At 34.1% G+C, this 27,458-nt stretch overlaps 1 protein-coding gene across 3 annotated transcripts in view; it reads right to left on the minus strand.

Moving 5' to 3' along the window:
• Positions 1 to 27,458, minus strand: part of LOC105216404 (calponin homology domain-containing protein DDB_G0272472) — a 103,231-nt gene that overhangs the window by 66,087 nt on the left and 9,686 nt on the right. The gene's annotated exons all lie outside the window — the stretch shown is intronic.

The following is a 27,458-nucleotide window of genomic DNA, read 5'->3' on the forward strand; positions in this document are numbered from 1 at the left end:
ATTATTAATTACAGGAAACACAGAAATATTAATTTTCTACTTAATACAATAGGATGCTACAAAAGTAGACCGATATACCGACATTTCTCTTCAGTATGGTTTACCATTTCATCATTGAAAGATATACGATCCAACAAAGAGTCGAAATTATTAAAATTCACCGAAATTCGGACTCAGTGGCCTCAACTTTAAAGGAGCTACGTTCAATTTATGGATCGTCCAGTCAGATTAACAATTGAGCGTCTAGTGGAGGAATCTACAGGCACCGTGCAAAATGTTCAATTGAGGAAAACCCAAATCAGTTTCTTACACGTTGTTCTCGATGCGTTGGGCATCTCTGCGACGTCGTTGTGGCGAATTTTGCGAAAAGTTCTTGGTCTACATCCTTACAAGATCAAATTGACACAAGAACTGAAGCTGCTTGACCACAGAATCGTCGCATACTCGTGAATTGGACTAAGCAACAATTTGAAAACGATCTGCATTTTCATTGAAAAATCATCTTCAGCGATGAGGCTCATTTTTGGCTGAATAGTCACCACTGTATTGAGAAAAAATTACGGTTTGGTACGGTTTATGGGCCGGCGGCGTCATTGTACTTCCGTGATGATCAAGACTGTGAATGGGAATCGCTACCGCTCAATGATAACCCATCTATTTATGGCCCAAATTAGATGGATGAATTGGATTTGGATTTGGATTTGTAACCAAGTTTAGTGTTATATCACGAAATGACCCAGTCTATTGGCCGCATCGTCCGGCGATTTGATCGGTTAGACTATTTCCTGTGTGGCTACGTCAAGTCAATGGTCTATACCAACAGGCCAGCGACGATTGAGAAACTTTGAACGAATATCGAACGTGAAACTGCAGCAGTATCGGCCGTTTTATGCTTGAAAACCGCCGAAAATTTTTTCAGGGTCTGGACTTCTACAAGCGAGCCTGTTTGGTTATGCAAAAGAAATTGAGTTCCTTACATAATGGAATGCACTTTCAAAGGAATAAAGAATTTCATCGATATCTAATAGAAAAAAAATCGATTTAGCCGTATAGTATAATCAATACAGTTCGTGCTGCCATATAAGAAGCTCTGTAAGAATAAAAAATAACGAAGTAAAGAAGGCGAGTACGCGACAATTTCAAAGAGAAACAAACCAAGTTTTGAGAGATCTTTAAGATCCGCTTCGATGGAATAATGTTGAGACTTTGTAAAACTTCATTCCAAACCAAACGCCGAAACCGCCGTTCGCTAACTTTGAAAGAAGGATTTTTGTGTCGAACTCAGAAGGAAATTTAGGGGATTCTTAGAGTTTTATGCCCGAAAGTGTGACCTATATCGTCAACTTTGACCTTATTTATGAAATTCGGATGGATCTTACATGCAACGCAAAACTTACATCTGCTAAAGAAATATGTGTAGAGGGCTATAATGTTGCCACCTATTTGGAAATCTCATAATCCAACGTTTGAGGAGCTTGTGATTAGCTAACAATATATTCTAACAGCGTTACCAACGGTTGTAAAATTTTAAAGTCTACCAAATTGATATTCTAAACCGATTATTGCAATGTGGGCGTCAAACTGGTGAGTTTTAAAAAAGCTTATGTTTGAAAATATTTTTTAAAAATATTTGCCAGCTATTTAGAAAAAATTAAATAAATGAAAAATACCTAAAAAAATTAAAATAAACCGATTTACAAAGAATTTTTGAAAAAAAAAAATTTGAAAAATGGATGCCACCCGTTTGAAAATTTAATTATAATTAGGTAAAAACATATATTGATATAAAATATTGATTTCTAGGAATCACATGAGTATTCATGTCATTCCACACTTTTTTTTTGTCATAGATTCACAAAACACAACATTAATTACACTGAACCCCTGCAAATTGATAGTTTTGGCATAAATGACTGAGACAAGTGATGATCAAATAGCAAACACAGGGAGAGGGGAGAATGACAGTTATGTTATGTATGTGTGTCAAATTGAAATGGAACTGTTTGAGGTTAGAATAAGCACACACACACACCAGAGACACTACACAAGTTACTACTGAAAGCAGTAAAACCTTTACTCCACTGACAATTCAATAATAAAAGCAAAAAAAAACAACAAAAACATATGAAATAAACTACAAGCGCAAAAACCTTGCCATATGCAACTAAAAATGCGTTGCATGCAAAGTGACTCAGATAACGGTATGATATGCCTGCAATATTTTTTTTTTGTTCCATACTCTCTTTCAGCTTTGAGCGCTTGTTTGCTGTCACAGTAGTTGCATGTCAAAAATGTTGGAAGTGCGACTGATGTCTGTCAAAAAGGTCAGCCGAAATGATGATGATGAGCAATATGTATGTATGTGTGTGTGTGTGTGTCACACACAAAGAGCGGAGTACGTTGAATATGTCAGTCAGTCAACAGAGGCTATTGAATTACCAAAAGCCGTGGTGTAAGAACAAGCAAATAGCAAACCGGCTGTCGCCGAATGCAACGGTGAATAGGCGAAGGGGAAAAAATATGCCAACAGCAGCCTGAATGTATGCTTTGATTTAAAGCTATAGGGAATACAAGCGCATACATATATATATAAACAACAACAACAAAGTATATAAAACTCAATTCTCAACTCGACATTGACTTCTCGCTATCAAACTGAAAACACAAACGAAACACAGAATGCAATGCACTTCGGACATTTCATCAGAGATTCAATGAGCAGGACAAATGTGATAAAAAGCATCGGAGAGGGTGATAATGAGTAAAGCAAAGCAGCGACGCTGGTCTATCAAAGCATTGAAGAAAATTCAATCTTGTTGCAACGCATCAAAAGTGAAAGATAATGGCGAAACAAAAAATTACATATATAAAGGCAAGGAGAGGGAGTAAATACGTGATATTCAGTTGTATAGTGTGTGGTGTGTGGGGTGTACATAGCAGCCAACGATTGTGCAACATGTGTAAAACTTGTAGAAAGCAGGCAAACACAAACATCTATACTATATAAGTTTCTTCGACACATAAACAGGTGACAAAGGTCGAGTGGTTGGATTTGAAACGCAATAGACTTGTTTATCTCTGTGAGCTCAATGTTAGTTATCCTTTGCATCTGAAATCGTTTGCGATACTGCTACTCGATAGTTGCTTATGAACAACTCTCTTCCATATAAGCAAATCTCTGTCCAGACACATGTAGGAGATGTGTTCAAAAAATAACGGGAATTTTCAAAATTTTCGTTAAAAAAATATTATTCATTCGTCCACATTAAGGCAGTAGTCTGCTTAACAGGCTTCAAAAAATCGATTTTTTTGTTTTGTTTTAAATCTCTTCAAAAACTATCCAAGAATATGTCTTTAAAATTCCAGATGCCATTTCGACATATTTTCGAAGCTAGAGCAGTTTTAGTGGCCGAGCGTCGAGCAGGTGCGAATGCGAATGAAAACTTTAAAGCGCGTTTTCTCGAGTTTTCATTTTCTCAAGTGTTAGAAATCGGTGCCGGCGATAGCAAAAATAATATATGTCCGATCGAAAAAAACCAAAGTGATCTAACTTCAGTATTAAATTATCTTCTATTTGAACTAGACAAAAGTAGTTGAAGTTGGACAAAAGTATTATTTAAACTACTTGTTTTGCAACTTAAAGTAAATTTTTTTCTTAAAAAAAGTGAAGTTTTTTTCAAACTTCGAAAAAATTTGAAATTTTATAACTTCTTCAGTATTTTTTTAGTTCATTTAGTTCATAAAGAAAAGAAACTTATAAAAATTTAAAAAAAATTTGGTTCGACTGTTTCAGATGCATCGCACGACCTCCATCACCGGCACCGATTTACAAGTGCAGACTCCAGGCGCTCCAGAAAAATACTTACAACTTTGAAAAAATTTCAATATTTTTTAATAATAATTTTTTTAAGTCTTAAATATAGTACATTATCGTCTTCGCAATCATTTCCTTCCCTTTCAAAAAAAAAAATGCTAAAAAAACGCTTTTTTTCGGCTTCTAAAGCAGACTACTGCCTTAATGTTGTCGGCTTCAAAATAGTCCCCATTCGATATTATACACATATGCCAGCGCTTCTTACAATAGTCGAAAACACGATCTTCCAAGTTGCACGAAAATTTTACAATTCCCGTTATTTTTTGAACACAAACAATCAACTTGAAATGTAAATCCTTTATATAAAAGCTAAAGATAACTTTCAAAAGGCAATTAATTATTATTTTAATTTTTTATTAAGAAAATGATTTCACACTTACTAATTATAGGTACAACAGGTGCAAACATGGGCAAACTTGGACCAAAAATACGTTTCTTTGTTATAATTTGACTGCAGCGTCATCTAGCGGAACCTTTAAATAAGCTATTTCTACATATGTTCTTGTCAATATCAATTATAAATATTCATCAAATCGGAGCTTTATCAGAGCTTCGAGTAATAACCAACCATATAGGCGCCATCTATCGGAATGTTATTATGTTTCTAGCAGTCCTACCAAAGGTTATTCGAAATCGTATCGAAAGAAAGCAATTAAGACAATATCAATCAAACAAAGACTCATTTTTAATATATAAGACTCAATCAATTATAACATATAAGACTCAATCTGACCATCTAAAAGATTTCTTTTTATAGATTTCGAATTCCTCCAAGTGACAAGCAACAAATTTTGTTTTATGCTTTAACAAGATATGGTTTACTCAATAACTTTCTCTTAATCGTTACTTAACATTTGACTGCGAGTAGAGAGTTCTACAAGTTTTTAACTGCCATGGATGGTATATTTGTTAAAGAGCCTTTTGGAGTTAAAACAAGTAGCAAAAGGTATCACCAGTGATGCATTTGAATAATGAGGGTAGTCGTAGATCACATTCTGATAGCTTTATAATAACAATATTTGATGGACCTACTTCCACTCGAGACATTTGGTTTGGTTGTTTAGAACCGCATCACGTTTTCTAGAGATATAAAAACACTCGGTTGGGTATTTTCTGAACATTTAGGACTCATCGTAATGGATAAAGTAACACCAAATTCAACATAAAGTAGTATTTCAAAAAACAGATGGACCCTGTTTAAGTCCAAAATAGGTGTTATAGAACGAAGGATCATATTGGACATATTGTTAATGAAAAATGGGATCTGTGACGGTTCTCTAGATAGAAGTTGCGTGCAAACTATAATTTGAAACAATACAAATGAATGAAAAGGATAGATGCAATTTTTTGAAAAAGCTCCCACCACATTAATTCGCCGGATCTGTTTCTCTGCGACTTTTATCCATTTCCAGATCCCAAGTAAAGTAGTCTCTCTACGAACAAAAACCAAACTCTACAAGTCGTTCATCATTCCCGTCCTGCTAGATGCAGAAGCATGGACGATGTCAATATCAGGCACTAGACGTTTTTGAGAGAAATGTTTCACGAAATATTTATGGTCCTTTGGACATTGACAACGGCGAATACCGCAGACGATGGAACGATGAGCTGTATGAGTTATACTACGATATAGACATAGCGACTACGCTGGCTTGGTCATGTTGTTCGAATGGACGAAAGCGCCCCAGCTTTGTAAGTGTTCGATGCAGTACACGCTTGGGGAAGCCAAATAATAGGAACAACGCGCTGTTGTAAACTCGGCTATTACGCCGTAAGCGGTGTCTACGCCAATTAATAGTAAGAAAGAAGAAGAATCGCCAAGTTTGAGATCTATTTTGAAGCAAGTATGTGTTTTGTAAAGACAACAATGTCAAAAATGTGGAAGAATGCTATAATCGGTGTTCCACTCCTCAATAGCAACAATAACTATTAAAAATATATTATTTTTATTAAAACAAAAAAGAATTTTCATACACAATACGCATGAGAACTGCAAAAATAGTTGAAATGAGTACGCGTATGAGAGCCAGATCCCCAACAAAATCAGGGACGCTGCATTGCTAAGAAAATCTGGAGCTTCCAAAATCTGAAATGCATAAAAAATGCACATTCTGAAGTACCTAAACTAATCAAAGAAACCTAACTTGTGTTAACCCCTCCATAATTATGAGTTATCATATGCATTAACAACAACAACTAACGCTTTACAACAACAACTAACGCATTACAACAACACTAACAAGGTAAATGCGGTACACAACCACATTGGGTTCTGTAGTACATCAAATCACAATTTTCGGCAGGCTTAACAAGCTCAAGCAGACACCGCTGAGAGTGAGAGGGTGCACGGAAATTAGAGCAAAATAAGAGGATAGCAGTAGTAAAAACAAAAAAAAAGACAACAAAACCAGCTGTTACCGCGATGCAAACGCCGAGAAGAACACTCATCAATACACCACAAGGTACTTGTGGCGGCTGCTGCTGCTGCTCGGACGGCACATGGCATGAAGCATGAAGCGCGCACAACAACCACCCGCGGTGTGTGGTTGTTGTTGTTGTTACTATTATTGGTGTTGGATGTTGCTGTTGTGACCAACTGACGCTTTGCATTTAAAGTTGTTAGGAAAAATGCGTGCAATGTTGTTAATGTTAATGAGTCGATGTGACTGCCTCTCCAACAACGAAGCATGCCACCAGCGCGTCCTTCATATACTTCATGTCCTTCACTGATGATGATGATGTTGTAATTTTTATTTTTCGTTAAATTTTTTTCTTCTCTTTTGTTTTTGCGCCTTTATTGACCAGCAGCAGCGGAACACTCCCGCTGCTTTTGACTTAGCACCCTTATTACAGACAATTGTTGCTACAGTTGCTGTTGTTGTTATTGTGGCATTTGTTGATAATTTATAGAGCATCGTCTCGAGTCTAGCCTAGCGTAAAAGCCCTCCATCATGCTGGTAAGTTAACACGATAAGTACTTGAATGGGCGCAATGTTGCAGAAATAATGTTGACGCGCGAGCGCAGAAAGTAGGTGAGGGGGTTGGTATTGCTTCAGAGAATGAAGTCTAGCTACTACATATGTGGCACTTATATTCGGTTTACTGCAAGCGTAAGTGCGTATTAAGCGCGAAATTTCAATTACATAGTACAACAATTATTACCGTTGTACTTTTACGATTGTTCGTAATTGTTTCGAGGGATTAAAGTGATTTAAGATGACTGCGTAGAAATTTATGCGACAACGAAATGAGCGAAATGTCAATTGTGTACCAAGGCACATTGTTAAATAGATTGGTATAGCGACCATTGAGAAAGGTGCAATTCGGCACATGTGTTTTATTAGCATGGATTTTCGAACATCATTAGAAGGTTCTTCGAACTTAATTATAGATTAACAGCATTTTTCAAATACGCAAGAGTATTTCTGACACAAAAATACAGCTCATAAAGAGAAGTTGATGAAGACGGTGACTTAAAACTTCTGGGATATTCTACATCTTAGATATAGATCCTAGAGACAAAGATCTCACTACGTAAAATAAGGTTTCTACTCATTGGATCATGCTATATTTCGAAAATCCTTTTCTTAAGAAATTTTCGAGAGAAAGATGCGATTATTCCTATAGAATAAAATTTGTTTTAAACATTCTTGAAGAATTCTATAATCTCTTAATGTCATGGGAATAGTATGCTAATCTGCATTCCGACTTGAATGAAACCATACTGAAGTAAAACAAATTAACTATTGTGAATGAGCCCTCAAGCCACAGCTTGAACTTCATACAAATTTCCAATATTTTTCATGTGATCCAAACAGAATGAGAATGCTTGAAGAAAAAAAGTTTGTATTAACAGCCGTAAGGAAGATAGCCCCCTTTCCTTTGAAAACGAGGATAAGACGAAATATCTAAGGTCATCAAACAAACAGTCAGCGCATTTGCGACTTGGCTCCCATGTCACTGTTGACAATCATAACATCGAAGTCGTAATGCATTAACAACACCAATAACGTCAGCCTTGAAATCAGAATCACTCTTGTCAACAGGTGCTACTTTGGACTGAGTAGGCAATTGAAAAGTATGGTCCTCTCTTGACGTACAAAGACCGAACTCATTATTCTCGTCCTGTTTTATGATCCAGAAGCCTGGGCGATGTCAAGATCCGATGAGACGGCTCTTAGAGTGTTCGAGAGAAAGGTTTTGCGTAAGATTTGGCAATGGAGAATACCGCAGACGATGGAACGATGAGCTGTACGAGTTGTTCGACAACATTAACATAGTTCAGGGACAGCGGGTATGCTGGCTAGGTCAGGTTATTCGAATGGCTGAAAACACTCCAGTTTTCAAAGTATTCGATGCAGTACCCGTTGATGGAATCAGAGGAAGAGCTTCCTCTTCCACTCCTTTGGAAAGACCAGGTGGAGAGAAATCTGGCTGCACCTGACTTGGAATCATCGAATGGCGTAGAACAGCGAGAAGGAAGAACGAATGCGCGCTGTTGTTAACTCGGCTATAGTTGCTTAAGCGGTGGCTACGACAATAAAGAAGAAGAAAAATGATGGAGAACTGATGATCTACGCTCTGTTAATACACAAGTTCTGTTAAGCAGACTCACTCGAATCTTGTAAATGGAGATGATCCAAAGAGAATGTACTCGAATTCAATCAAAAGCGATATAATTGGACAGACAATGAGTAGTCAGATATAGACAGCAAAAACCCGTATTGAGACTTGAAATTATTCAAAATTGGGTTTGGGTATGGAAGATGGTTATGGTTAGGGTATAGAAAAGAACATTCCTCTCTAACCAAGTGTAAAAAAATTCTTGACTGGTTTGAGTGGAAAAGAAAGTGTCATCAACTAGCAAAAGGAAGAAAGGAATGGCTCGCTATATATTCTGTATCTGACGAAAATTACTTCAGTGGGTAAGAGGCCTAATAAAAAATAAGATAGAACCCGGTGATATTTACTCTACGAATGACTTTATTAAAATGAATAAAATGGTTCGGACTTAGGAAACAGAGTTATACTGACAATGTAATGGTACCGAAGGTGTATGAAATCACATTAGACCCTCCGATTCGTTTCCTGTCGCTAAGTTTGACCGCTCTTGATAAAATATTTGCTTCTGTAACAACTTCTGATTTTACTAAGTGAATTCAACACCAGAGGGAGAATGTGAACAGAGAACTGAAACGAGTATGATTAAGTTAGATCAAACCCTCGTGCCGAAACACTATCGGCACTATGGCTGATTATAGACACCATTGTTGATCGATTCGAGTAGCGACCAGCGTCAGTAATCACGATTGAGTAAACGGTTCACTGGATATCTCATAAAAGTGTTATAACTGAGAGGAAAAGAAAGACGACTGATGTGTCTGCAACCAGTTTTATATTCTTAGACATTACGGCAGTCAGGAAAAAGCTCTCAAAGCAAGGATTACCCATAATTTATACTCATTATTGCTTAATATATGAGAAAAATTAAATTAGATGGAAATCGAAAGTTTATTACATCTAAATGATCTGGTTTTTCAGTTTTTTACCAAATATATGTTGACCCATTTCAAAGAAACCTTCCTTCATATAACTTTTAATCTTTCACTTTATCCATTATAGACATAGCACATATATCACTTTCCACTAGATACAAACTAGAGAAGGGGCAATCACGCCTAAAAGCTGACTTGACAAAATGAAACAAAAGTAAATGCATAATTTGTACTACAACAGTAACAAAGAGACAATATAAGAACAAATATTTTTTTTTGGTTTTTTTTTTGTTTTGAGTCTGAGTCCTTTTCAATTTTTGTTTAGTTTGCTGCTAAAGCCAACTGTCATTGTAGAAAAATCAGGTTACACTAAATTTTATGAAGACTTAACAAATTTCGCTAAGCATCAAACTATTAGATTTCATTGTTAGCATTTATTTAGATCGCCTATTGTTCGCTGCACACACACACACACACACACACACTGTTTGTTTAACAACGTGTGGCAGCATGGCAATAGGGGACTTGAGTATAGTGTTTATATACATTTGTATGTAAGAATGAAGTGAGGGCTCACATTGTAATCGATGCGTTATTTTGCGCGTTCAATTCGCACACAAAGCTGCTAGAATATTAACAAAGCAAAAGCATATAAGCATTGGTAATTTAATATGCCGCGTGACTTTTTGCCGGAACTACAAGAAGACAGCGCCTTTACAACACCTTACATGTACCATTATGTGTGTATGTATGTAGGTATGTATGCATGTGCTCGGGTTTCGTAAGCAGCTGTCAAAATTGCGAGTTAAGTCTCAAGGAAGGACTACTTTTATATTGTTGGGAGAATATTGAAGATAGTGACTCAAAAAATTTAAAAAATTTAATAAGAATTAGTTAAACTAATCTGAAAATGTTTTTAATACACTTTTCATTTTGTCAAATTTAATGACACTTAATTGACAGAATTTCGAAGAAAATTATTGAAAAGAAAAGATATAATTTCCAATACTTGGTAAGAGACACCGGGAGAGACAGAAAGAGAAACAGTATAAAAGTAGGCTGACAATACTGACAACTCACGTCAAATTTTTTGACACTCAGAAACACTATTTTACTTTTAGGCTGACATTTTTCTCATAATTTCCTATAAAAAGTAATTGACAATAATTTGACTAAGACTGTCATTAAATTTGACATTATGGAAACTACACATATTAAGGGGGGGTAAGGTTTGTTTCGTCGAAAAAAGACCTTTTTTCATGAATTTTTTTTAGAAAAAATTATTACTGTATGTTTATTTTACTTATTATTATATGAAAGTACAACATTTGAAGGATACTTAAAAAAAGTTTTGTCGAAAAATAGCGAGGAATAACGGATTTATCGTCGATCTCTGCAGGCACCTCGAAAAAAAGTTATTGTGCGGTGACCAGCCTACATCATCACTAGATTATCGAAACCAAAAAATCGAAATGCTTTCTTTAATTTATCTTTCAATTGACGTCGAGTTTTTTTTAATTTTTCAATTTTTGGTACCATTTTCAAGCCAATGAAAAAATCGACCTATTTGTTATTGTAAAATTGTTAGTAATTAAAATTTTTGGAAAAACTCGACGTCATTCGAGAGCTATATATGTATATGTAGAATATTTGTACAAAATTTTAAAACGATCGATGCAGTAGTTTTTTCTGTAGGCTGGTCACCGACTTTAAAAATGACATATTTGGGAAAATCGATTCAAAGTTTTGTACTTCAAGCGCAGGTAGCTGGAAGCCGCGCAAACCTAAGTTAGAGGTATCGTTATTCAACCTGCTGTAACGACTGTGACAAGTATCCCGAAAACGAAGACCCTTTTGTATAATCTGATTGTCGTATAATGTATCACACATAAATTCAAAGAACAACATGTTCAAATTTTCAATACTGACAAATCATGTCAAATTTTTTGACAAGCAGATATTTGAAATTTTGTACTAGATTCCGATTGGCATCAAAATTGATAAAATAATGCAAAAAATGCGTAAAAATTATTGTCATTGTCTTGACAATGACTGACATTAAATTTGACATTATAAAGAAACTACAGTAACAAAAAAAATTAGTGAAGTAATTTAATGTTAAAACAATAAAAAAAAAAAAATATTTGTTCATCCTTAGAAAATTTAATAATTGACAGAAATTTTATATTAATACTGACAACTCGTGTAAAATTTTTTGACAAGCAGATATATGAAAATTTCCACTAGATCAAAGTTTGGTTGCCAAAAATTGCCATAAAATGAAATGAAAATTTTTTTCATTGGTTTGACAAGGACTGGCATTAAATTTGACATTATAGAGAAACTGATGCAATGAATAAAAAATATTTAGTGGTCATTTAATGTTGCAAAGGAAAAAAATATGTTCACATGTGACGACACTTCAAAAATTTTACAAAAATTATATAATATATCTATATTGACAACTCGTGTCAAATTGTATGACAAGCAGAAATATGAAAATTTCCACTAGATCAAAATTTGGTTGATATATGTCATGCCAAAAATTGCTATAAAATGAAATGAAAATTTTTTTTCATTGGTTTGACAAGGACTGGCATTAAATTTGACATTATGGAATCAACACATAATAAAGGAACTACGGTAATTAATAATAAATAATCAGTAAATATAGTTATTTAAGGTGGAAAATGCAGAAATGATACATGACAGACATTAAATTTTAATACTGACAACTCGTGTCAAATTGTATGACAAGTAGAAATATGAAAATTTCCACTAGATCAATGTTTGGTTGATAAATGTTGCCAAAAATTGCTATAAAATGTCATGAGAATTACTCTCATTGGCTTGACAATGAATATCATTAAATTTGACATTATAGAAATAACACATAATAAAAGAATTGCGGTAATTAATAAAAAATACGGAGTAAACATAGTTATTTAAGGTTGAAAATATAGAAAAGATAAATGACAGAAATTAAATTTTAATACTGACAACTCATGTCAAATTTTTTGACAAGCAGAAATGTGAAATTTTCCACTAGATCCCAGTTTGGCTTGAAAATGTTGCCGAAAAATGGGATAAAATGTCGTGAAAATTACTTTCATTGGCTTGACAATAACTGTCATTAAATTTGACATGACGTAAACCTCGCATAATAAAGAAACTGAAGTAATTAATACAAAATACTCAGTAAAATTGTTATTTAATGTTGAAAATGTAGAGAAATATATATATGCACGTAGGTATTGGAAAATTTGACTAATGACAGTATTATGACATGACTGTGACAAGGAAATCAACATGTTTTTAAATTAATTTTAAATTCAAACTAAGAATATTCTAATAGAAATCAACCTTTACACTTCGAGATAAGCCTTTCCTCGCATCTAAGTTGTCAAAATCCGCCTAAATCTATGCAATGAACCCAAAGCACGTTCTAGTAAAAGATGAACTCAAAATAAACTACTTTTCCACCAAAAACACTAAGGCACTACAGCATATTTCTGCATGTTTTCTATGCTTGCTTTGTATTTTCAGTTTTGGGTGCGTCTACTACGTCCGTCATGTATTGTAAGACGCTCGACACGAAAGGACTGACTACTGACTGCACAATTTCAATATTTACTTAAGAATATTGAATGTTGTTGCCAACACAACAGCGTTGCATGCGACATTTACCGCTACACCGTAACGGTAACGGTATTGTATTTAGACATACGAGTATATAGATATATGAAGTCATGTGGGATGCCTTCAATATTTTTCTTTTATTATTTTACTCTCATTTTGTTTTGTTATTGTTGGCTTTTGTTGTCAGCGCTAGTGTTTTTCTTTCTCCATTCATGGCACTTTTGTTGCACTCTGCTCTTCCCTACTCCACTCTTCGCTGCTTGTGGTACGAAACGTATTAGTTTTCCTCCTTTGCCATTGTCATCGACTCCATACTGTAGTCGTAGTTGTTTAGCGACTACTTTCTATTGTACTCTCTACTGCATGCCATCATTTTTTTTCGGTTTTGTGGCAAGGCGGCAAACAAAAGAGTGGGCGTTGCATGTTTGCTTGCGTCTTAGGACACTTTGCTTTCATTCTTCGCTTGTTTTTTGTTATTTTTTTTTTTAGTTTATTTCACGTTTTTCATTCGCTTTTATCCTGTCGTTAGTCGCAGCATAGTCCTATGTGGCGTTTGTGTCGTCTGTCCACTGCACCTCTCTTGTATTTTCACGCTTTTATTAGTTCATTGTTCTCTGTTGTATTATTGTTATTCTTAATATTTTTTGTGTTTGTTTGTTGTTATTATTTCTGTTTTCTTATTATTTTTTCTATGTTTTGTTGTTGTTATTTTTTTCAGTATTTTGTTGGTTTTCTTTTATGTCTATTTTTTGTTATTATTATTGTTATCATGTCTTTTTTGCTGTCTTGTGACTTGTTCTTTATTTAGATTGTGGCACTTTTTTGACCACTTACTTTTAATATCTGGTCTCATTTTTGTTGAATTAAAAAAATAATTCAAATATTGTCGGAATACATACATTATGAAAGAGGAATGAGAAAAGAAATATACAAAATTACTTTTTCGTTTTAAAGAAATCGATTTTTATACTTATATAAGCGTCTTCGATTCGCCATTCGAATTTTTAAGCTTTTCTCGCTTAATTTGAGCTCTGTTCTCTCATCTAAATATTTTTATATGAAAGCAATAAACAATATTAAATTGATATAATCTCTATCTAATCAATTCTTAATTCGATTTGACACTTTATTTGATTATACCAGTCTATTTGCCACATTTTAAATTGGTATAATCTCCTTCTAACATATCATTCATTAATTTTATTTTATCTTCAATTTAAACCAATTCTTAATTCGATTTGACTATTTATTTTATTATACCAGTTTACATAATTTATGCCAAATGAAAAATTGGTATAATCTCTTTCTAAACTATTTTTAATTATTTATGCCGCTATCTTTAATTTAAATCAAATATTTATTCGATTTGCCATTTTATTTTACTATACCAGTTTACATAATTTATGCCAAATGTTAAATTGGTATAATATCTTTCTAACATAGCATTCATTAATTTTATTTTATCTTCAATTTAAAACAATTATTTATTCGATTTGGAATCTTATTAGACTAAACCAGTCTACATAATTTATGCCTAATGTTAAATTGGTATAATCTGTATCTAAACTGTTTTTAATTCTTTATGCCGGTATCTTTAATTTAAACCAATTATTTCTTAAGTTTGGCATTTTATTTAATTATACCAGTTTACATTATTTATGCCAAATATTAAACTGGCAGTAATATTGATTATACCAGTATGCATAATTAATGCAAATGTTTGTTCGATTCTCCACTGTCTAAATTTTGCCAAATCGAGAACGGTTACCTCATAAAAATGGTATAAGTGCTTGTTATTCGAAATTCAACTAATATTTCTTTTATACCAGTTGTTTGTTCGATTGGGAACTCTCTAAATTTTTCCAAATCGAGGTTGGTTATCTCAATAAATTGGTTTAACTGCCAGATATTCCATATTAAATTGATATTTCTGTTATACCAGTTCTTCGTTCGATTCTCCACTGTCTAAATTTTGCCAAATCGAGGACGGTTATCCTTATAAAAATGGTATAATTGCTTGTTAATCGAAATTCCATTGATATTTCTTTTATACCAGTTATTTGTTCGATTCGAAACTCTCTAAATGTTGCCAAATCGAGTATGGTTAACTCAATAAATTGGTATAACTGCCAGATATTCCATATTAAATTGATATTTCTGTTATACCAGTTCTTCGTTCGATTCTCCACTGTCTAAATTTTGCCAAATCGAGGACGGTTATCCTTATAAAAATGTTACAATTGATTGTTATTCGAAATTCAATTAATATTTCTTTTATACCAGTTCTTCATTCGATTCGAAACTCTCTAAATGTTGCCAAATCAAGTATGGTTAACTCAATAAATTGGTATAACTGCCAAATATTCCATATTAAATTGATATTTCTGTTATACCATATCCAATTGATATTTATTTTATACCAGTATTTTGTTCGAATCGGAACTCTCTAAATTTTGACGAATCGAATGCAGCTTTTTTCATTTTTTGTATTAATGTCAGCAAACACACGCTGCTTTATCATTGATTGATGGCTTTCGTCCACTTTACCAAGGTAGTTCCCCAAACTCATGTTTATTATTAAATTATTGCGTCATTTCACAGTTTTCAAATTTTTAATTTCTCCCTCTGAATGATTTTTTACACTTTAACAAGGTTTTTCATTGTAAATTAGGCACTTTGCTTCTTCATCGAAATTTTGAACAAAGCTTACTACGTAAATTGAATTAGAATGGCCTTTGTGAAGAGGAAATAATAGAAACTTATTTGAAATTGTCGAATTATAAATACACAAACTGAATCAATAGGAGACGTGACACGATTGTGTCATTGAAAAGTGGCCGTTATTTACATTTATTTATATTTAGAACGTCAATTTAAATAGAATATCTTCAAAATAATTAAATGAAGTGTGTAATGTGGTTGATGGTTTTGTGAAGTCTAACAAAAGTCTAGTAACATAAATAGAACGACTTCAGTCTACATTTGTAAGACTCATAAATGTTTTATGAAAACGCCATAATGCTTTAGACTAAGCTAATTTCAAACATCCGACTATTAAAAAGTGTATTCTACATTGACTTCCTTCTGGTACTTCCACCTTCCCCCTGGTCTTGTAAAATATCAACCAACAATCATTGATTGTATTTTATGTTGGAAGCATGCAGAATAGAGAACCGAACAAACTGGTATAAACTGGTATAAAAACTAGTATAAACTGGTATAAAACCTGGTTAAACTAGTATAAACAAGTACAAACTGGCATAATCAACTAGAGACCGAATAAGAAGCGGTTTCACCATTTGATTATGCTAACTGTCTTCCATATGCACAAATTTAAACACTGAATATATACATTTTTAATATTCATTTAAATATGTTCTATCATCCACCAATATCCTGCGATCCAGCAATAAGACGCAATTCGATATGGTCGCCAAAAAGGGGTGGTTACATATAATTAATTTATTGGTTTCCAATAAGCCATAAGGTACACAGATCAAAACTGTAGCATATTCGTTAATATTTTACCTGAAAGCGGATATGCAGATACCCTGAAACACTACTCGATGCCTATTATGAAGCGTATTTTATGCCACATTGTAGTACGAGAGCATGGAATTAGCTCACACCTTATCGCGTGCCAAATCATCATTATTTGTTTAAAATTAATGATTTAATCATGATCGGAATATTTAACGTACACGAAAATATAGAGGCTTAATAACAATAATAGAAAATAGGGTTGCTGCTGGTCGAGGAGGGGATTGTAATAAGTGGCAAGATGATAAATTGTTGCCGAGTTGCGATACGCAAAAAGGGGTTGTTTTGTGCGTTACGCAAATACAAAAAAAGGCATACAAAATTATTATTGAAATAAAAAAAAATGAAATATACCAGGCAATAAAAATTAAAAAATGCATTTATTATGCCATCATTAGTGTGGATTATGAGGTAGAATGCAAAATGCGCAAATCCGTGAATGAGTGAATGATGATTATGATAAACTGTATGATGATGAGAGGGATCAAAAAACTCTCGTTTATCGACTAAAATGTCAAGAGCATGATTTAAGATACACCCAGAAGATCGTCAAATATACTATCGGAATAATCTTTCTTTGCTTACACTTTGGTTACACATTTGATTTTGGATTAGAAGATTCTTTCCGACTATTTAATCACAGATATATCGGATTTAGTAAGACTAGTGATTAATACGAACTATCACAAGAACTGACAAAAATTTCCGAATACTTCTGCTATAACTTTAGAAATATCCAGTTCTGTAAAGAAGACAATTGTGAAAGTCTTCTACAATTTGAGAAAAGTAGAAAGAAAACTCTGGTTAACGATCCACCACGCGAGAGTCAGAAAGTTAGAAGACGAGGGTCGACTAAAAACTTTTTTTGACATAACCTTGAAATTGAAACCAGAAATTGCGATCAATTCGTTCAAATTCCTTGACAGGATTTTAAAGTGTCGCGAATCAAGCGACCTACCATGTGGTTTAGGAGAGTTCCCATTTCGCTGACGAGTACTCCAGGTCTATCAGCATTTTTGCGTTCTTAGTAAAAAAGTTGAAGATATTGTTAGTACACACATTGAAGACTTCGATTCCAACAGATCGGATCTCAACAAGCTTTTAGTAACTAGTTCGGAAGATACCACCTTGTGAAAGTGTTTAGTTAGTTTCGATAAAGAGTTAATATATGTACATATCCCTGGGCACTTGGAAGATATTTAATCGACAAATTTGTCATAGACATAGCCGAGTCGCGGTAGAAAAAATCATGGACTTGCTCAAAAAGTCGACAAACGTGGACTGAATGCAATGAGGATTTATTGAAATTTAAAAGGAACGACATAAGAACTCTAGTAGGAGTGATAACAGGTCACTGGTTAATAGATTATCAGTTAACACTATTATCAGGTCACTGTTATGCCGATAGACTGGGGAAACTATACAATGGTTGCTTTAGAAACTGGAGAAGTAGAAGAAGATAAGACTGTAGAACATCTTCCATGAGGATGCAAAGACTTGTACCGGAAAAGAATTGCAACTACCGGTCATGGCTTTCATGACGATGTCTTCGAAGATTCATTTAAAAATCTTGTCCAATTAAATGATTTTATCAAGACTACAGGATGGTTCAGAGAGTACATAGTAGTGTGGGGGATTCTAGTGCCGGTGAAGTCACAATGAGCCTCCGAGAGGCCTAACAGCGCCGTACGCCAACCACTTTACCTATCTACATAAGTGGCTAGAAAAAGCTCTCCCGCGTAAAGAAGTCGAGAATGGAACCTTTACAGTAGGCAAGCTTGAGTAGGCTTTCAAAAAAGTATTATCAGAACCCGTTACTAAATAACTTGCTCAATTTGAGGATGATGGCAAACTGAACTAGTGCATTCAAACCGAGTTAAACTGAAATGAAATTGTATCCGGAGATTTAATCAACTTCGAATGGTATTCATTTTCAGCTCACTGATATATTGAACTACCTAGATTGTATGCTAAGAAAGTTATTTCATTACAACCGAATATTGAGGAGCGAATGAGAAAAAGCAGTCGCAGCTATATGAGACCACAGCTAAGCATTTCTTTCAGAGGAACTTTGTAAAATGAAAAGTGCATTCGCTAAACAGTTGGATACCTTTCGAAGCTCTAAAATTCTTGAAAACCTCAACTCTCTTATTGATGATTCGATATACTTAGCTAGCTCCGAGTTCAAAGCTCAGGAAGAAGGTGGATGGGGCATCCAAACTGTTGTGGCTTTTAGTTTGCTAAACACTTTCTTGATTGTTCTGTTTTTCCCGAGACTACGTGGCTAGAAATTTGAGTTCTCTTGCAGTAGATTTATCAAATATTAATTAATAATTGGATTTAACAGATTTTTGAAAAACTCGTCGGTCTTGAGACCGTTTATAACTCAGTCACAATCGAAATTATGGCAAAAAGAAACCTCAACGATGTAGAATCAAACAATTTAATAAAATCTTACATTCTCTGAAGCAATATTTATTGCTTTTAAAAATTTTCTAATTAAAATTGTCCACACATTATATATGCTACCCACTCAAAAGCAAAAAGTCTGCAAAATAATTCTTACTTAAAAACAACAAATTAAAATATTTGAGAAAGCAAATCTGATTTGCTTATTTGAAAAAAAAACACAGAAAGCTACTACTTTTAATCAAACAAATAGGATTAAGCAAATCTTTGGGCACAACTTGAAAACTTTTACAATTCTATTTGTTTGCTAAATTTGTTATGATAGCTGGAGAGAAGACACACAGCTGACAACAACAAAAGCAACAACAATAAAGCAGCAGCGGAGAAAAACTTCAAAGACATTTATAACGACTGCAATCCAAAAATTCCAAAGTGAAATTGAATATTCATAAACAAAAAATATGCAAAATTAAAAGGAAAATGAGTGGAAGACACGAGTGGGTTTCTCTGAAGGTATGTATGTATATGGTGTGTTGAATCAAGTTTGCACAAAAGCTTAGAGCAATTGCTTTGAGAAATAACTAAATGAAATGAAATCAAATCATATTTTCAGTCAAAAACTTTGCTGGCAAATGAAAAGCAAAATGGACGGCCTCGACTCTACGACATAACAGCACCTAACACCCTACTCATGCCACCAGCAGCAGAAAGGCGTTACAAAAGTGACGCTTGGCAAATGATGGCAGCGCTATCGAAATGCAACACCCTGTAGTCGTAAATTTAATCTAGTTACCAAAACAAAAATCTCGGCTACAACAACAACAATAATAATAATAACAACAAAAGCAACAACAACAACAAAATATATTTAAAACACTTGTCCAATGCAATGCAGCGCAGCTTATTGTTAGTGTTGTTGTAGTTGTTATTATGTTTGTTGTTGTTGTTGTTGTTGTTGTATTTCAGTAGCCGTTAGCATGAAGTGGCAGCATAAAATGAAACTTTGTCCAATTAAAAGTAAACAAAAATTTAATTACGTTGCCAAAGTACCAACACAGAGAGAGACACCAACACACCGATGGACGTACAGACAGGCCAACACACACACACACAGCAACAACAGCAAGGGCAAACAACAATAAGAAGAAGAAGAAAAAATGAACTACTCGCCACTGTCTGTACTAATGCAAGCGTGCTTGTTGTAGCTAGTGTTGTTGTTGTTGTTGGCGATGGTAGTGGCAAAAAGCCAAAGAGCCCAAAGCCAGTCAGTCAAACGCATGTGTTTGGTGGGCAGAGGACGTTACAGTGGGCGTCTGCCTGTGTATGAGTGTAGGTGCAGTTGAAAAGCGCCACTGAAATTCAATTACTACTACAACAAAAACAACAACACAAGCAATGTATATTGTTATTCAAAAAATCAACTCAGTGCACAAAGCCATCACTTGGCTGGGACAAAGAGTCAATACACACTAAAAATACCCACACACACACACAAACAAACATAGAGACACAGTGTTGCAATTGTTGTAAGGCTTGTGAAAATACAAGCACAAATAAGTAAATACGTAATACCTACTCGCATACCATAGAAATGACAGAACAATGGTAGGCCGCAATGCAAATGAGTGGAGTGTACGTGCGAAAAGGTGAACTCGTTGGTGGTATGCAGTGGAAGGGGGCGAGTTGGGGTACATGGACAACTTGATGGCCAGCCAACCAACCAACTCGTGGCCAATATTGAATTATAAGAAACGCACAGACACACAGAAATGTATTTATATAGATATTTACAAAGGAATTGGAGCAGTGCGTAGTACCGTTAAAAATCTGTATGTTAAACTTTTTTTGGCGCAAAAGTGTGAGAAATTTTAGGTTCCTAAAGTTGAAATTAGTTGCTTAATTATTTTGGCACAAATACAGTTAGTTTAAATAAGAACAACATTATACCCTCTACCCTCCTTTCGAAGGCAATAAAAATATTTGAAAGTTTGGCAGAAATATCAAAATTATTTTTGAAGCGGCAACTAGTAATAAGAATAACATAGCAACTATTGAGTGACAAAAAGATTTGCTGAAAACCTTATAAAATGCCGTAAATAATAGGAAGCAGCTTCAAAACTAACAAATCTTAATTGCAGATATAACGGAAAATAAGATGACGCTAATAATAATAGAACTGACTATGAAAGTGATCATTCTCACTGAGACATCATAAAAACGAGAGAAGCAGCAGTAGAGTCAAACAACTCAGAACCTAACACCCACCCCTTAGTAAGTATTACTGTGTGGAAGTTTCAAAAAATCTGTGACTAAAAATAGTAAAATATTTTTGATTTGAATGAATATACATAATAATATCTATTTAGAGGTCCAGGGAACCATTTATTAAAACTAAAAATACTGTCTGATCGAAATGTCTTAGAAGATATGATCCTGAACCTATAAATGATACGACTAAAATTATTAGAATACTATAAATAAAGCAGAACCGATGAACGATTGGATTCTCAGTGTACTCTGCCCAATCCACAAAAAGGGAGACCCCACAATCTGTGCGAATTACCGTGAGATAAGCCTCCTAAATATCGCTTATAAAGTTCTATCGAGGGTTCTGTGTGAAAGACTAAAGCCCACCTTCAACAAACTGATTGGACCTTATCAGTGTGGCTTTAGACTTGGAAAATTTACATTCATGGGCGAATGATGATGGAACGATGAGCTGTACGAGTTATACGACGACATTGGCATAGTTCAGCGTATAAAAAGACAGCGGCTACGCTGGCTAGGTCATGTTATTCGAATGGACGAAAGTGCTCTAACTCTAAAAGTGGTCGAGGAAGAGGGAGACCTACACTTCGATGGAAGGACCAGGTGGAGAAGGACCTGTCTTCACTTGGTATTATGAGAGATGCGTGGCGGTGACTACGCCAGTCCAGAAAAAGAATCTCCTGATCAGCAATCAACCAAATAGCTAATCCAACTAATTCAGCAATTTTCTTGATAAAAATCAAATACAATAATGTCTCAGAAATAGATTTTAATTAATTTACAAATTTTATGGGGATGCCTTCAGAAATTCACGATTAGAATTTATTCAATAAATACTAAAAACTTGATTAACACTTCATCACCCTTGATTAGATGTTGTTCACTTGAGTATTAAAACTATTACAAACTTAAAAAAAACATACTTTGGCTTTTAGTTAAGTAGTGAGATATAAATAATAATGTAATCGTTACCCATGAAATCAACAATATCACATATTTGGCATTGACTTTACGAGGTTGAATATAGGCAAAATAAACTTTTTTGCGTCCAACAAATATACACGAGATATTTGGTCTGGCATTTCCTTACGATAAGCGAGAAAAGAAGGAGAGGATCTTACAAGTTTTTAAGCAGTGATTTGATATTTCATATCTAGAATAAGCTCAGAATCTAAGAGATTTATCCGAAAATATGCTGGGGGCTGGATTTTATAATCAAATCTTATAATTAAAACCCAAAACGTAACAAAATATTTTAATAATGACTGCCAGGAGAGTGTTGGTGCTAGTAAAAATCACAAAATTCTAGAACACGGTTCAAACTAACATACACCGATTATATTAGATTTAAGAGGTCCCCTCCCATTCTCGGTTTCAAAAAACCTATTTTTTTTATTTAAATCGAACCTATAACTATTCAAAAGTGTTCCTTTAAAATTTCAAGTGAAAATTCCAAAAAAAGGTAGGTTTTATACCCAATAATTTGCTTTTCAAAACTTTAAACCCGTTTTTCTCGAAACAGTATTATTACGACTGGCGCACGAGGTCACTCAAAACCTATTAATCCAATCGGTTTTAACGCGTTATTCTATACATATATAGCTATTTTATGAACTAGGATACATAAATCAAATCGGTGAAGATCTTCTTTACTTTTCAACTTGATTTGTGGCTAAAATGGGCGATTTTCAAAAAAAAAAAATAAAAATTCAGAGGTCCGCCATCTTGTTAATTTTTGTGCGAAATTAATAATCTTAGTTCAAGACAAGAATTTTTTTCTCCTTTTTTAAGTCTTCAATGCAAAGTTACAACTCTAAAAAATTATTTATGTTCATTTACCAGCCCATTGAAAATCGTCAAAATTTTAAATCGAGAATGGGGGGGGGGGGGGTCCCTTATTATCTATTTAATTTGTTATCTAGTTAATGAACGCATTATTTTTCTTTATTTTTATTACAGCTATTGTTTCGATCCAATATATGGCGAAATTTTGAGCAAAAAAGTGAGTTTTGTAAAAAATTCGAATTTCAATGTTTTCTTTTAACCTTCATTCATTAACCCACTCCCTCCCATTGTAATCGCTTGGGTACAGAAAAAAAATCATGTTTTTTTTTTACCAAGTGACACAGTGGGTTCGAATGGGATCTCTGTACCATTTTTTTCTGTAGCCAAGCGAGTACAATGGGAGGGAATGGGTTAACTAGATTTATCCATGTACTTTCGAACTATTTTTGGTTATTTAATTTGGTTGGTTTATTTTTAATTCTAAATGAATCAAAATTTTCATTTTGTTTAAACAACAACAAATTAACCATTTTAATAAGCCAAAAAAATTTATTGCATTTATTAACAAAAAATTATAACAATTCCAGCACACCACAAAAAGAAAAGAAATAAAACATGCAAAATCGAAAACTGTTTTTCCCCAACAATTTTTTTCAACAATTTCTCAGCAAATTCAAATGAAAAAGTTTTGCAACAAATGGAAAACAAAAAAACAACAACTTAAATTCAATTCTACACAATCAAAAGAAAACAGAGACACAGGACATCGCAAGGACGACGAGAGCTACACAGAAAACGGTACTGTGGTGGCAGAAAAATTGGAGAGCGAAAAGTCGAAGGAAGTAAGAGTGCAAGCGAGTGCCGAGTACCCAAAAGTGAAGTGGAGCGCAACAAGCCAACAACAACAACAGTTGTGTGTCTGCAACAATAAAGGATAAAGCGAAGGATACAAGTTGAAAATGCAAATAACAACAGTAAAAGCAACAACAGCAACAACAAATATGCGATCAAAATTGCTAAAACTACAAAAAGCTGTCGACAAAGCGAAATATAAATTTCGAATTTAACGAAACGGAATGACAGCAGGAAGAGCGCGGAAGGCAAGCAAACACATGAAGCGAAACGCGCACGAAACGCCAGGATACAGTCTGTATGCACGAGTATGTGCAAAGGTGTATTTTTATGTTTGTGTGTGGGCGGCTTGCGGTGGGTGTGGCACAAAGTTTGAGGCAATGATTTTAAATTTTCTGCTGCAATTTTGAATAAACAAACAAATACGCCAAAAGGTGTATGCAAAATGGCTATAACAACAACAACAATGGCAAAAATAATATTTACTAGCCGTGGCACAGTGGCGGCAGCTCAACCATGACGAAGAGATTTGCCAAAGAGAAGCGAGCGAGCGAACGACTAACAGCACAGGATAAGCTACAAAATAATTGTTGCGGAACGGAAATTTGAATTTGCGAGCGAGAAGATGAGCACAAAAATAATAATAAAAACAAATAAAAAAGAATAATAGAACAGTGGAAGGACATTGAAAATAAATGAATTTATATTTATAGAAAGGTGATTGAATTAAATTAAATGAAACAAAAAAAGAAACAAACTGAACTTATATTAATTGTAACAAAATATTAGAAAAAAATAATAAAAAAATATTTAAAAAAATATATTTAAAAAAATATTTAAAAAAAATAAAAAAAAAATATTTAAAAAAAATATTAAAAAAAAAATATATTTAAAAAAATATCAAAAAAAAAATATTTAAAAAAATATTATAAAAAAATAAGAAAAAAATATTAGAAAACAATATTAAAAAAAAAATATGTAGAAAAAAAAAATATAATTAAAAAACAAATAAGAAAAAAAATTAAAAAAAAAAATTTTAAAATATTAGAAAAAAAATATTTTAAATATGAACTCAATTAACACCTTTTATCTCACAACATTGTAAATTCTTCCCAAAAACAGCATTCCGAATGATTACAATAAGCATTGACTTGGTCTAGTGGCACTCAGTTTGCATAAAACTTAAACTATTTAAAACTTCATATACGAAAGCTTCCCGTTAGCGCCCTAGTCAAATTATCACAAAAAAATCGGTTTTGTAAACCAATATAACTGATATTCTAAATATATATTAATGAGGGTAAGTGTACTACATTTCACGAAGAAATGTAACAAAGAATTATCAAGATATAGAGGAGCTCAATAAAGTATTGAACAACTTCATTGAAAAAGTTCCGGAAATTGCTCATCAAATATCTCACGTCCTCATCATGTACGTAAAAATATTTATTAGCTAGGAAAATACCAGAAGCCTGTAACGGATTTATAAACAAGATTGAAAAAAAAATCATAAAAACGTAAAACTAGGGACCTAAAGCTTTCTAAAAGCTAGCATTGAACTGGAAAATTATAAAATTTACTAAGATAAAAAGAAAATTAAACCCTTGAGAAAGCAAATCGACTTAATTTACCTGAGAGTATAGTAAGACTAAGAAAGTTATTATTGATATCAGAATTGTCGGCTAGTAGTAAACCAAGGTAAAAAAAGTTTTACCTAAAAGAATTATATTGTCAGGAGGAAGTTTGGCAAAGCACAAGCTTATTAGCCCCATTACGAAGTGACTGATATTTTAGGAAGTTACTCGAGTAGGATGATTTTATTCTGGTCTCGAAAACGTCATTAAGAAATGAACCCTTCACTAGACCCTTACCGTCGTGCCTATACACTTGGGGTATCTACCAGAGTAAGATGTTATTGTACTCGACTCAAGAACGTCAAGAAGATGAAATACATTGTGAAGACCTTAACATGCAAAGGTGGTGCCTTCAATGGTTCTGGGGCCAATAAATAATTTTTGGATAAAAATTAAAAAATTTCTTTATATGGAAATATTTGAGGATAATAGTCTCCCATATGCTGAGGACAACGAACATGAAGGGTTCATGTGAAGAAAGATTATTTAATATAGTAGTTAGCATGGGATGATCTAAGTTCCATTGAATACCTCGAGAGTGATAGGAAAATTGTGGTAGAAATTTACATTGGAGCAAATACGACAAAGATTTTAACTTAGACAAGGCGATGTCTGAAAAAACACAATAATGGATGTTTTCTTTTAGATGTGTGTCTTTTTTTTGGACTTGGTCTTTTCGATAGGTGTTACTTGATTTATACTCAGTTTTGTTTGTGATTACAAAATTAACCGACTTACTCCGAAATAACATGTTTTGCTGATAATTCAGCCTCGATTGCTGCAAAAAGTGGTCGAAAATTGGGTCTATCGTCTTGAATTTTTTGCGCGAAATAATTTATGAAAACATAATATAAAACTCTTAAACTTTCCTCCATAACACTGCATTTTATGCGTTTTAGTTCTTTTTGAATCACCCTTTAATAAACTAAACACAAAACAACAACAAAAAACTGCATTAAATCGTTGTAAGAATATTACTCGTTATTAAAATGTGGCAATATTAGGCATCCTAACTATATTAAGCCAAGTCAGTTGTTACCCAACAAATGAAGAAGGTTCCATAAATTTAGACTAAAAAGGGTTAAAATTCCAAAAATAGTACAAAAATGCTAATCAGTGAAATTTTGGTGTTATTGTATAAATTTCAGTTTATGAATATGTTGTATCTAAAATTTCATTGAGATTTGGCCTGTTTACATTTTTACAGTTACGTCCAAAATCCCAGCAAATTCCGCCTCATTAAAGCCGCGTCCAAACTTAAAGATTTCTGTTGCAACCTAAATTTATCGATAAATACACAAAAAAAAAAGAATTAACGCGTTGGCAAACACAGGAGGGCGTAACAGCCAACAACAGTGCAGAAAACAGTAAACACAGCAATGACAACAACTACAAGGAATGAAGAACAACAAAGGGCAATAAAACGCAGAATGGCGTAACACAAACAAGTAAAATGGCAACAAGAGCCAAGCAGGCAGACCATACGACCGTACAAATGGGGCGATTGGACAATCCCCCAAGCGCCCACACGGTAAACCAAAGAAGCGAACAAATGCCAGCCATCCAGCCAGCCACCAGGTATGTTAGTCAGTTAGCGAGGGCGCGCGCGTTGCGGCGCTTGGGAGCCTGGGCGGATTTAAGTCAGTCGGTACAATGCAAAAGTGCTGAAATTTGCATGAAAACATGCAAACAACAATGACAACAGCAACAGCAAGCGCAAAATTAACAAATAAAAATGGAGAAAAAAATGGCAACGCGGCGCAAAAAATTGCATGAAGGCGGCAGTAGAAACGCGCTTGGCAAACGTACAGCAGCGGGCGGCAGCAACGCGCGGCGGTTTAGTAGCGAGCGCAATAAGCACCGCACCGCGCAACATTAATGCTGTGGTAAGGCTGTTATGCGCAACGCGGCTATAAGGATTGCGGTGGACGCCTACACTAGCGGAAAGCCGCGTTGTGCCGC

The sequence above is a fragment of the Zeugodacus cucurbitae genome, chromosome 3 (genome assembly GCF_028554725.1).
Source record: "Zeugodacus cucurbitae isolate PBARC_wt_2022May chromosome 3, idZeuCucr1.2, whole genome shotgun sequence".
Lineage (NCBI taxonomy): Eukaryota > Metazoa > Arthropoda > Insecta > Diptera > Tephritidae > Zeugodacus > Zeugodacus cucurbitae.